Below are 14,497 nucleotides of genomic sequence, written 5' to 3' on the forward strand. Positions count from 1 at the left end.
TTCAATGGTTGCGCGTAGCATTTAGCCTTCCCCCAATATCCTCGAGATACATAAATCCTTTGTTCTAAAGGTTGGGAAGCCTCCTGAGGGAGTTTATCACTGACGGCCGAACGGGAAGCCTAATTATGAACCCTAGAAATAGAAGCTTTGAACTGAGTTAGTAACCAGACATTTATAACACCATAGTGCAAGGGTGGGGAAGAATCCACCCCCAAGATTACTCACCATATATCTCCCAAGATAACTACTCAACTATGAAGCGATTCACTTTGAGTTAATTTCTGGCAAAAGGCAAAAAAATGGGCACCCTCTAGGGGGTGACATGGCTGTTTGAGCTGACGGAGTATCGAGACTAGTGGGCTATGATGTTATTTATGACCTTTGAATAAAGAGTTTTTCTGAAGTGTATTATTCGTATCCAAACCTGTTAAAACATTGGGGATTTGAAGACATCCTCGCAGAACATACACTCTTTGTTAGATTAGACAAAATGGTTGTACTTTTTGTGCCGTGCTTGCATTTATTACTTCAGAAAATCATCCATCAAATCTGAAAAATTCACAACAAAAATTCAAAATTTACAAAAAACCAACCAAAGGAAAAATCAGGGCAGTTTAGCGCATAAGAGAAACTTCTTAGCGTGTGAGGTACTTTTGTTAGCACATCCAACCATCAAGTTAGCGTGTTAGTTCCAAATAGTAGCATTTTTATCCCAAAATCAAAACAGTGTGAAAACATTTAGCACATCAGAAAAATAGTCTAGTGTGTGAAAGCATCAGCTTAGCGCGTGGAAACCCAACATTAGCGCATCAGGTTCAAAATTTAGCGCGTTACAGGCCCAGGCTAGTGCATGACTTTTTAAATAGATAGAAAACAATTTTTGAACAGTCAAAACTTTAGCACGTGTCTGGGGGCAGCCTAGCGTGTGTGGTCCTTATTTTAGCGCGTGAAGTGAATTGGGTAGCACATCCTGTCTCTGTTTTAGCGCGTGACCAAAATTAAAAAGCCAAGGGGCAAAATAGTGAGGAAATTTAAAAATTTTTGAAAACATTTGCAGGAGCCTTTTTCCATCAACATCATTTTTCATCAAAGCAGAGTGGCAAAAACAAACCGTTAAAAACTATTTCTTGAGCTAAGTTTGTGTCAAAACAAACGTTGTAAAAATCCTAAACTGATCGCACAATAAAACGTATCTATCCTATCATAATCTGGAAACCTCATCATCAGTATCAACAGAATCCTTTACCATCTTACAGATTTCATCTCAAAAACACTTGTTTAAAATTTTCAAGTTGTCAAATCAAGTCTCTATATCGGGAGGCTTTTATCCATATCATTTGACACGCTTTGTCGTGAAGGGGCATCTAAACCTTCACTTTGATAGAGTAAAATTTGAAATTTTCCAAACAAGATCAACCGAATCCAAACAAATCAAGGGAAACCATTGATCACTCATGCATGACTAATCCCCATATTCTGAGAAGAAAGAACCTTTATCATAACATCACGTTGAAGAAACAACAACCTATTTTTTCCAAGTTCATAAAGAGAAATAAGTTTTTATACATCAATCGTCAACTCTTCAAATCGCATCGGGTATTCCTTCATCACGTCAAACATTATATCCAAAACAAAACCAATGAATTTGACAAGGAGCACTTGAAAACAAAAGCCTACTGTCAAAAGTCTTCTTTTAATCAAATCATAAACCATGGAGGAAAAAATCAATCCAACATTCTTGCTCGATGAGTGTATCACTTATAACACATCTCGACTAGAACCACCCACCCTTGAGCAACACATCAAAGAGGATTTTGTCCCCTTCGTCACTGAAAGTTTCTACTAAAAATGCCTGTTACTCGCTCTTAAAGAAACCTACAAAGTGAGACACACGCAGAGTCCAGTATGAATTGAAGGTTGTCAAATCCTTTTGAAGTTCCACACTTAGAAGAGACTAAAATTTTTGAAGCACTTCTTCAGGAATGTCAGGAAAACCCTTCATTCCAAAAGCTTGTAGAAAGGCTTATGGAAAATGACAAAGAAAAGTATCTGCTCATGCTCACAAGTAAAGGCACTAAACTTCCCAAAGATTTAGACACAAACATATTTAAAACCGGATCTCGACAATATGCATATCAAGAACAACAAAGAGAAGAAGAAACTTGTAACTTTGGACAACACATACTTGAGCAACATATTCCAGAACAACGTATACCAGAAATGTATATACCTGAGCTAGAAACTCCATAGCAAAATATACCATTTAACACACCTTTTCAGGTAAGAACTAATACAAGGGAAGAACTTTTCCCTTGACAAGACAATGTACCTTTGGCAGCCCTTACTCAACAAATGCAAATGTTACAACGACAAATATAGGACATGCAACAAGGGACAACAGTATGGTACTCTTTAAACAAAATCTATCATTATCCTTTTGTTGGGAGATTACACATGATCCCTTTTCTCCAAACTCAGATGTGCCTAAATTTGATAGATATGATGGGAAAAGTGATCCCCGAGACCATGTTCGAGAATTTTGCACAATGAGTTTTGAATTTGCTCATGATGACACCTATCTAATGAGATTATTCCCAAGAAGCTTGGGAGGGCAAACAATGGAATGGTTATCCAAAATTACACCACCTATCAGATCATTTGATGAATTGGTTAACAAATTCATAACTCAATACTCCTATAACATCCAACATGCCATAACCATGCTAGATGTTTGCAACACCAAACAAAAGAACAATGAAACATTCATGATATTCCTTCAACGCTGGCGACATATGGTGTCCAGATATCCTCGAGATATTCCTGAAAAGGAAAAAATGGAAATCTTCATTGACAATTTGAATGATGAAATGAGTTACAGACTAAAACTTCAATGCATACCGTCTTTCACTAAATTGATTGAAAATGGCGTCCAAGTAGAGGAAGCATGTGTCAAAAGGGGAACACTCAAATTCTACAAAGACGGAACAAACTCATCAAACTACAATAACTAGAACAACACCAACCTAGACAAATCTTGATTCTGGACTCGGAGTAAAAATGAAGGCAATAATGAATCACATGATCCCAAATCTAAGCAACCAGTGCTTGCATTATCCGGAAATCCTCAAAATACAAAGAATCCTAAAAATGCTAATCTAAATGCTAACACATATGTACCAAACACCGATCAAGGACAACTCAACACAAACAACACCAATGATACTCAAAGCAAAAACATGAATCCAGGACCTAACAACAATTCACTCAACAACATGAACAATTTCCAAAAGTGTATCTTCACACCACTGGGGCAATCAATTGAATCAGCATTTAGAGAACTTTTGGCAAACAAGATTCTTTCTTTGCCTCCAATCAACAACTATGAACCCCAAATCAAACCACCTTGGTGGAATGATTCATACTATTGTGATTACCATTGTAACAAGGGTCATCGGACAAATGATTGCATGAGATTGAAACACATGGTGCAAGACATGATTGATCGAGGTGACTTAACGGTAGATGGTCTCAAAACAAATGGTGATCATGGAGCCTTTAAAAATCCTCTCTCGAATTACAACAAGGATGGAGCTTCAACCTCGGATGATACATGCGGAGCTCGTATCAACCATATCTACAACAACATCATAAATCACATATTAGCTGAAGATCATCAAGTAAATGTCATCACCATCCGAGATCGGCATGATCATGAATCTGTCAATGTAACAACCCGAACTCAGAAATATGTTTTAAAAGGACATACGTCACCTGCAACTACTACACCAAAAATCCAATATGACTTGGTTAGCCAACTACGCAAAACTCTAGCTCAGATATCTATACTGGAATTGCTGAAACTATCACCGAAGCACGAAGACATATTAGAAAAAGCACTATTAGAAACCAATGTACCTCAAAATCTGGATACAGATAGATTTCAAGCCATGGTCGCCCATATGACTGGACCTCATAACCTCACCTTCTCAGAGCATGACAATACTTCCTTGAGCCATCCGCATAACACTCCTCTCCATATCGAAGTCATTGTTTGCAAACACTGAGTAAAATGAGTCTTAATAGATGGAGGAGCTGGACTTAATATATGTACTTTAAAGCTTATCCGTGCATTAGGCTTTTCAGAAGAGTCTATTGATCCTTGTAAGAAAATTACCATAAAGGCATATGATGATGAGGAAAGGTCCTCTAAAGGAACTATGATGTTACCCATTCAAGTAGGACCAGTGCAAAAGGATACTATATGTCAGGTCTTAGACATAGATCTCACCTACAATATTTTGTTAGGGCAACCCTAGATACATGAAATGCAAGCAGTACCTTCTACGTATCACCAGTGTGTCAAATTTCCTTATGACGGACAAGAAATCTCCATATCTACTGATCACAATCCATTTCAACATTGCAACGCAATGGGGGCAGCCCAAGACAGTTTGGTTCCTCATAATAGAGAAAAGAAGCGATCTTCAACATCAAATCTACAAATAACAAAGCCCAACTCCTTATTTGGAGATGTCAAGCAGCAAATGCAAATCAAAGACCAAGGTATGGGAGAATACTCTTTGGAGCCTTTATGTTTGGCCAAATTGCCAACATCACCTAGATCTCATAGATTGCCTACTACATCAACACATCTGGCCACTCAGCCCATCACCAAATTTGATGGTACCTTCATCCAATTGGGCACTCTAGCACATGAATCAGAAGACAAGGATGTTCTCAGTTGGTTATACAAAGATGAGGAAGAAGGTAACAAAGCAACTACTCTGGACATTGTTCTACCAACACATCTATATGGAAAAGGATACTTGATCATGCAGCAAATGGGATATGATGATAAAGGACCTATTGGAAAATGCAAAGAAGGAGTCACTGAACCCATAGATCTTCCTTCATGACCCAATAGAGATAAAACAGGATTGGGTTGTGAGCTTACTTTCCTATTAAAAAAGCCACCCAGCATAACTACAAAACCTCAATGGAAAGTAAAGAAGAAGTACAAAGAAGAATCCTGGCAGGAAGCACTCTTTGAGTCAACAGAAACAATCCGCAAGGCATGGGAATGTTAAGATCAGAAGTTATATTAGGAAAAGCTTCTAAGCCACAAAATCGCCATATCTATAGCAATAGCTCATGTTCAAAATCCACTATTTCAAGAACCAATAAAATCATCTTCGGATACCTTTATTTCTCCCGAAGGAGGCACAGACTATGAACAAATATAGAAAGTAGAAGTAGGATTTGACACAAAATCAACAAAAACTATTAAAATGGTATCCATCATCAAAGATTTGTTTTCACCATACAACATACCTATTTACAACACTGATAGAATCTGGGATGATGCCTTAGAGGCTGATTCCAATGAATATGAATGGGGTACCTTCTCCAATGCTACTATAGATATCCCTAATGATACTGATTCCATATCCCTTTCTCAAGAAGAACATAACGCAAAAGATAGACCTCTTGAATTTGGACCACAAAATATCTATGATGCCAAGGAAAGCGAATAGAAACATTATGAACAAGTCTATACGGAAGATAATACTATCAAAGACCTCGAAGAAATCCTGGACTCCTTTAAAATCAAGAACAATTACAATGAAAACTCTGTCCTAACACTTACAGTAGCAAAACTTGATCCACCTAACGATTCCTTACCGCTTGTCTTTCCTGACCTCATCGACTAGGATGAACCTGAAATCCATGATATACCAATTTTCCCAGATGATGAATCTATTATCCATTACCTATGTACCATAAATCCAGAAATAGGCTCTACCAGTGAACAAAGTAATGATGTTTGCCAATCAAGGAGTGCCAAGTCTCTCAGTCGCAAAAATAAATCACAAGAAAAATCTGATACTAAAAACCAGTTAATGGCAGCTTTAGATCACAAAAAAGTAAAAATAAAGGACACATCTGAGGGTGAAAACCTTTTTAAGGCACCTAACGATGGGCGACTTGACACTCTTCCTGAACACTTTCATGAGTGATCACCCATATTGATTGAGCCCACTCAATTAATCAACATTGGTACCACAGAGGCAGTAAAAAACATACACCTTGCAGAATCTCTGACAGAGGAAGAAAGATCAACATTCATCATTTTCTTTAAAGAACAACAAATTAATTTTGCTTGGTCATATGCCGATATGCCCGGAGTGGATCCACACTTAATCATGCATCACTTGTCCATCTCTTCATGAGTTAAACTAGTTAAGCAAAAGCTACGAAAGATGAATCCACAGGTAGCACTCATGGTCAAAACTAAACTAAAGAAACTATTAGATGTCAGATTCATCCAACCCATTGACTATGCAGAATGGATTTCCAACATTGTTCCAGTATCAAAACCAGATGGTAGTATCAGAATATGCACTGACTTCAGAGACGTCAACAAAGCTTGTCCAAAAGACGACTTTCCTCTGCCTACTATCGACATAATTGTAGATCTCACAGAAGGCCACGCAATGCTCTCACTAATGGACGATTTCTCTGGCTATAATCAAATCAAAATAGCCCCAGAAGATCAAGATAAAACCTTGTTCACCTATCCTTGGGGAACGTACTATTGGAATGTTATGCCTTTTGTCTTAAAGAATGCAGGGGCCACTTATCAAAGAGCAATGACAACATTATTCCATGACATGATGCACACATTTATGGAAGACTATGTGGATGATTTACTAGCTAAATCCTTCACCAAAGTAGAACATCTCAGCATCCTAACAAAGATCTTTGATCGATTGGAGAAATTCCAAGTCAGGCTCAATCTTAAGAAGTGTGTCTTCAGGGTTACATCAGGCAAGTTACTAGGCTACATAGTCTCAACTAAAGGTATCGAAGTAGATCTAGCAAAGGTACAAGCCATTATGGACATGCCACCACCAAAGAATATCAGTCAACTCAGATTTCTACAAGGACGACTTCAATCAATCAGGCGATTCATTGCTCAATTAGCAGATAAAAGTCTACCATTTAACCATTTACTACACAAAAATGTACCATTCAGATGGGAAACCAAGTGTGCATAATCTTTTTACCAAATCAAATAGTACCTGATGAATCCATAAGTTCTAGTACCACCAATCGCAGGAAAGCCACTTATCCTATATATCTCAACAATAGATATATCGCTGGGGGCACTATTGGCACAAGAAGATCAACAAGGAAAGGAATGGGACATATATTATATCAGTAGGACATTGAATGGCTATGAACTTAACTATACATTCATTGAAAAGGCTAGCCTAACAGTGGTCTTCGCATCTTAGAAGTTTTGACATTATATGCTAGCACACACCATTAAGCTGGTCACAAAAATTGATCCTCTCAAATATCTACTCAGCAAGGTATCTCTTACAGGTTGATTGGCTGAATGGGTCATGATTCTCAGTGAATTCGACATTTAATACATAGAAAGATGAGCCATTAAAGGACAAGCAATTGCAGATCAGCTGGCTGAAGCACCGCTACTAGGAAAACAAACCATGGAGATTGAATTTCCAAATAGGGACATTCTTGCTCTTTCTACCAAAGAATGGACCTTATACTTTGATGGATCCTAGACACAACATGGTTCGGGTGCTGGCATTCTATTCATCACTCCTGAAGGACACACTATACCAAGATCATATAGGCTTATGTTTCCATGCACAAATAATGTGGCTGAATATGAGGCATTGGTTATAGGCATCAAAATGGCCATCGAATGGAAAATCACAGAGTTAAAGGTCTATGGAGACTCACAACTATTCGTCCATCAAATCAACAATGACTATCAGACAAAAGATGACAAGCTACTACACTACAAGTGAATGGTGGATGACTTCAAATAGTATTTTGTGCACATCACCTTCGAGCGAATACCAAGGTTGAACAACAAAGTAGCTGATGCAATAGCTACTATTGCTTCATTACTACAAATTCCAGAGCAACAGAGTTGTTACGAGTTCCTAGTAGAGTAACTGTTCTCCCTAGCCTATGACCACTCTGAATCTCATGTTATCTATACCTTGACTGGTTCAGATTCTCTGTTATATGGATCAATATACAACTACTTCAAGCACAATATCTTACCCATTGACCAATCTCGTAACCAGAAACATAATTTTATCCGGCAAGCTACCCATTATACTCTTACCACTGATACTTTGTATCGTCGAGGTCTAGATGGTACTCTTCTTCATTGTCTTGATCGTAATGATTCTGATTCTGCTTTACACAAGCTTCACGAAGGTATTTGTGGCACCCATTCAAGTGGTACTACTCTTGCTAAAAAACTTCTAAGAATGGGATACTACTAGCCTACAATAGAGAAAGACTCATATCACTTCACCAAGAAATGTCCTAAATGCCAGATCCATGGTAATCTGATACATGCACCAGCATAGGAACTACAACCATTTACAACATCCTAGCCCTTTTGTCAGTGGGGACTAGACTTAGTTGGTAATATTCATCCTTCATCTTCAAATGGACACAAGTTCATTATAACTGCAACAGAATACTTTACCAAATGGATCAAAGCAGTTCCCATGACCACAATGATTGGGAAACAAATTGCCTCTTTTATTCTCAATTATCTGATCTACAGATATGGTATTCCAAGTTCAATCATCACAGATAATGGATGACCTTTCAAAAACCAAGATGTACAAGAACTATGTGAAAAATTCAAAATCCAACATCGGTTTTCTACACCATACTACCCACAAGGAAATGGTCAAGCAGAAGCATCCAACAAGACAATCTTGAAAATCCTAAAGAAAACGGTGAATGATACCGGCAAAGATTGGCATGTCCAACTCAATCCAGCACTTTGGGCATACAGAACCAGCATCTGCACACCTATAGGAGCAACACCATACTCATTGGCATATGGATCAGAAGCCATTTTACCCTTGGAGGTAGAAATCCCATCTCTTAGAGTCTCTTTGAAAGGTTTAATCCTAGATGAAGAGTATCGAGTTAACCAACTACAAGAACTCGAACTATTAGATGAAAGATGTCAGCATGCTTACACTCATCTCAAAGCATATCAACAATGCATGTGTAGGAGCTACAATCACAAGGTCATCCCTCGCAACTTCAAAGTTGGTGACCTAGTCCTCAAAGAAAATCCAAGAAATCAGCAAGATCGAGAAAAGAAAGGGAAATTTGAACCTAACTGGCTAGGCCCCTATGTCATCATATTAGTCTATGGATTAGGTGCCTATCAGCTAACAACTTGAAAAGGATATGTGCTCGACGAACCAACTAACAACATCCATCTGAAGAAGTACTACACTTAAGTAGTCTAGTGCACGGAAAAAGACAAAAAGACAAAAAAAAATCAAAAAATCCAGAAAAAGAAAAAACACAAAGTACAATAAAAACAAATGGTGAAAACCTGGTAAATAGGTGCTCTTGTGAAAGAACGGCTCCTCTATCTATCTCCATACCATTTTATCTGTAAAAACACTATCGGCCATCGCCTGAAACTTAGCACATATCCATTCAGGACATACTTAACGTAGTCACTATCCTAGTTTATCCATATATATCCTCTTACTGCATTCCACCATGGCTTGGAAATAATTGTACATATTCACATCAAGAGGCACCCTCAGCTAGGGGCATTAAAATCTTCCAAAAACTTGCAAACATTCAAGACATCAAAACTATTTTCAAAATTCAGAAACATTACATCCAACAACTAAAACTACGCTTCATCGCAAAACAAAACAAAAACAATCTTCACAAACATACCAAGGATGGATGATTTTCTGAAGTACTAAATGTTGCATTATAGCATAAAAATCTTGACTAGTTTTGCATTTTTTTCAATTATTGGATTCTCTTCCTTTTCTCACTAAATGCTTCAAAGCTAGAGATCATGGGAAACTTCTAATATTTTCTTAGTCTTCTATCTGGGAGGTGATCACTTGTACTGTGTGAATACTTGCCTCGAGACGTGATACATCGAATATCATTGATGGCCTGATTCCACTTCACGCATACCAATGATTTAATCTTGTCTGTTTACGCAATCTGCGCTCAGGTCATCCTAGTTCAATTATACCTTGACGCTTGTGCTATCTTGCAAAATCAAAACATCATGTAAATTTTTCTCAGGTCATTATGGTTCAATTATACCATTGTGCTTGTATAAAATTTCAACATATCCAAAAAATAAATAAATGCTCAATGTTGATACCTACAAAGAAAACAAACAACATATGGCTATATCGGATGGCAAATACAGAAGGAGGATGCTACCAAAAACATAGGTGCATGTCATTTTAAACATAGTTGCATATCATTTTACAATTAGTTGCATGTCATTTTAACATAGTTTCATATCATTTTACAATTAGTTGCATATCAAATCATACATCTCATTTTCAAGATACATCTCATAGCATATCAAATCATACATCTCATTTTCAAGATACATCTCACAAACATATTAAAAAAGCATACATCCTGCATCATACATTATATCATATATTTAAGCATTGCATCATCATAAATGAAAAGAGCACATAAGCACATCCATCCATATAAGACACCACATGATCAAAGAAAATGGTACCGTATATATATATATATATATATATATCTCAAAAATGATCAAAATGTACAAAATCTATCATCACTGTGTCTAGTACAAAGAATACAATGATAAAAAATACAACAAAGACCACGTCTCTCAAGTATGACTATCCCCTGATGGAGATGGTCTAGCTCCAGATGTCCCCACCCCTGGATCTCTAGGAGGGTCCTGTCTCGGTGGCCCTGTCATACCTCGACTCTCAGACTACAACCCAGTATCTCGAGATCAACTAGATCTCGATTGTGTGAAGATTTGTACTCGATGATCCCTGGGTACTGCAGCCTCATAATGTCGCTGGTAGTACTCCACCTCATGAGCTCTCAATGATAGCTCTCTCAAGGTGTCTCTCATCAGACCACCCGCTGCTGCTCTCTGCACACTGGCTGCAAGCTCCTCCGCTTGAGCCCTCTGCTCTACCTCTGTGTCCTGCTTAGTGGTCAACTATGCAATCTACCGCTAATATGTCAAAACCTATGCCTACAACTGTTGTACAGTCACTTGCAGGGTCCGAATCTAAGTATCCTCAACATGAATAGGGACCCGAACCCGTAGCGGTACCTGTGCAGGGGCATCCCCTTTGACTCTACCTATCCTCGGTGCTAGAGGTGGGAGCACATTCGTCCTCCTCCTCTGCACTGGTCGCATCACCTCATCAGTACCCCCCACTGTAGCTAGCACCTCCCCCACCCTCTCCTCTCCACTGGCTCCAATAGCTAATCCACCTCTCCCCTTATCTATCACCGCCTGTCTAACTGCTCTCTCCACACCTCTATCTCCTCTCCTCCCTCTATCTCCCCGCCTCCCTTTAACTCCTCTCCCTTGTCGACCTCCTCCATCATCTCCATCATCCTCATCATCTCCCTCTCCCTCCTCATCATCATCATCAAATGCTGGCCGCATCTCCTCGGGATCAGATATCCTGGCTACCGCCCGCGCAACAAACAATCTCGCAAACTCATATGTCATGCCCGCATCCAAAATCTCTAGGTCATAATCCCATATCTGACCCGCCATACCAACAAACTCCTCCGCCTCCACTGCGCTATCAATGGTCAGGCCCTAATCTTATACGTCCTGCCTCTGTCGTGCATATAAGCAAGCCCCCTAAGGTATATCCTACTATCGACCAAACTGTCTCAAAACTCTGGTCACCACAAAGCTCTCAATCACAAATGGGGTCCACCTAATAAGATATCTCGTCATGAAAATGTAGGGCATCTCCAGCCCATCCTCCACCCACACTTCACAACCTGTATACGGTAGCCATGTGATCGTATCGATGTCATCCAGCACTCTCCTCCAATGCTCTAGTTTGCCCAGCTTCTGCTGGACAACTAGACCCTTGTATCCATATGTATATGCGCATCCCACAGGCCTATCTCTATTTGCTAATGGCCTAGTAGCCGAAATGTGCTCCCGGCACCATACCTGTAACAACGTCATGCCAGCTGATAAATTGTCGTAACCAAGGTATACCTCCTCATGCAGGCCCCTGTACAGATGGGCTAGCATAGCCGATCCCCATGAAAACCTACGGCTCTGTGTAACCATCTCCTCTAAAACCAGCCCCCATCCCACCGAGAATCCGTTTGACCTACGATCAGGACAAAGGAATCCACCAATAAACCCTGCTAGTATTGATGGAAGTGGTGCATGATTCGGGTCTAGGAACTCCTGCCATGAGATCTCATATTCATAGACTGTCTCATCATGAAAAATGTGGTGAAGTGCCTCTGTACCACCCTCCTCTGACTGCTCATATGGTAGTAGTGCACCTACTACTAGTATGCATAGGATCCTGTAACAGTCCTCTGGTGTGACTGTCATCTCACCTATGGCAAAATGAAAGGTGTTCGTGTCGCTATGCCACCTCTCTGCAAGTGCTGTAAGTAGCCCCCAGTTCACAGTGAACCAAGACATATCCAATAGGGACGTCAACCCACATCTCTCAATGATATCAAGGTTGGCCTGAGTCAACCGCGGTATCAATGTCCACAGCCTCGAAAATCGCTCCCATGACTGCACCACACCCAATCAGTCTTGTTAACAAGCAAAGAAAATCCAATATTAGTTTTCCACATCAAAACAAAGATATCAAAATCAAACTCACATCAACAACATGAAACAATTTGCTCATCTACATCAAGTTCAAACTCCTATCATTTCATATCAACTTGTAACACAACTCAAGTTATCAAAAACCATATCAAAACTTGTAACACAACTCTAGTCTCCAAAACACATAAACTTGTAAAACAACTCAAGTTTCCCACCCATATCAGCTTGTAAAACAACTCAAGTTTCCAACCCATATCAGCTTGTAACATAGATCAGGCTTCACACATTGAACTTGAAACAGGAGTGCAAAAACAAATCATCTTTTGATCAAAACAACACATTGATATCTATGCATAACTTGACATATCGCAAATCAAAACAAGTTATATTGACACTCATATTTGATGAATCAATTAAACCCAAGACAACAAAACACAACAATTTCACAAATCAACTCATCTCGCAAATTTTTTTTCGCATGCGCTAAATCCACCCACACGCTAGACTGTTTTACTTAGGCGCTAATCTATTTACCCTATGCGCTAGACTGACTCAACACACTAATCTTTTGTCCCCATGCGCCACCCAATCTGCCCTATGCGCTAAAACCTATCTATGCGCTAACTTATACCTCATTGATGCTACCTGTTCGACCCTATGCGCTAGGTCTACCCTACGCGATAAAACCCCTTACCCATGCGAACCCCTGCGACCCCCATGCACTAGGTCTACCCTACATGCTACCCTGTTGACCTGATGCGCTACCCTACATTCGGCATGCGCTATTTTAACTCCCTGTGCTATCCTAGACTTTCTATTCGCTACCCTATTTTGTTTCCCTAAAAATCAGCGTCATGCGCTACCTAAATTTTTGTATGTGCTACTTTACGACTTTGACACACTAAAATGCTAAAATCGAGTTTCAAAAATTAAAAAATGACTAAAAATGACCAAATCAAAAATCAAAAAGGGGTCAAAAGTGATGACTTACTGGTGGTTCATATGCGGCAGGTCTCCAGTACCTCCGAACATGCTCAAAATGATGCCTAGAGTATGGAATAGGCATTTTGACTTCAGACCAAATTCTCTTTCTCCAAAGTTAACAATGCACAAATGAATCAAATCAAAGCACTTTTCCCCTTTTATAGGAGGAAAATGAAATTAGGGTTAGGCACCAGGCATGTAATGTGGCCGCGGTCTCCCTTATACCCTAAAATCTGTAAATTATCGAGAGATGAATCAATTCAAACATTTCACATAGACAAAATCATACACACCAAACACAAATCGCCAAATCAAATCAAAATTTTCAAAATATTGATTCATCTCCTAAGGGGGCATCACACATCAAATCAAATATGGGGCACGACTTGCAAATCATAAGAGCAACACAAAAATTTCATTTGATCATAAATCACAATAACGCATCATTTTCTTTGAAATAACATGTGCACACACGTCACTTCAAAGAGGGGCAAAATGTAAACGTATAAAAATGACCATATTCCTAAATGAATATTTTATGTTCATTTCTCTATTTCATGAAATCCAATTTAATTAAATTACCCACATTCCTCTATTTAATTAAGTAAATTACTCAATTAAATTCACTATACCCATTTAATGAATAAATCATTTTATTCAATCAAATCCCTTCTATCCACTTTTAATTAAATTCAAATTTAATTAAATAGTTATCCTAAATTAAATAAATCTAATTTATTTAATTGCAACCAAATTGAATAAAATTCATTAAATTCAATTAAATCCTATTATCCCTCCATCCACTTGCATTCTCCTACATTTCCCACTTGCTTC

The sequence above is a fragment of the Cryptomeria japonica genome, chromosome 7, assembly GCF_030272615.1.
Source record: "Cryptomeria japonica chromosome 7, Sugi_1.0, whole genome shotgun sequence".
Taxonomy (NCBI): Eukaryota; Viridiplantae; Streptophyta; class Pinopsida; order Cupressales; family Cupressaceae; genus Cryptomeria; species Cryptomeria japonica.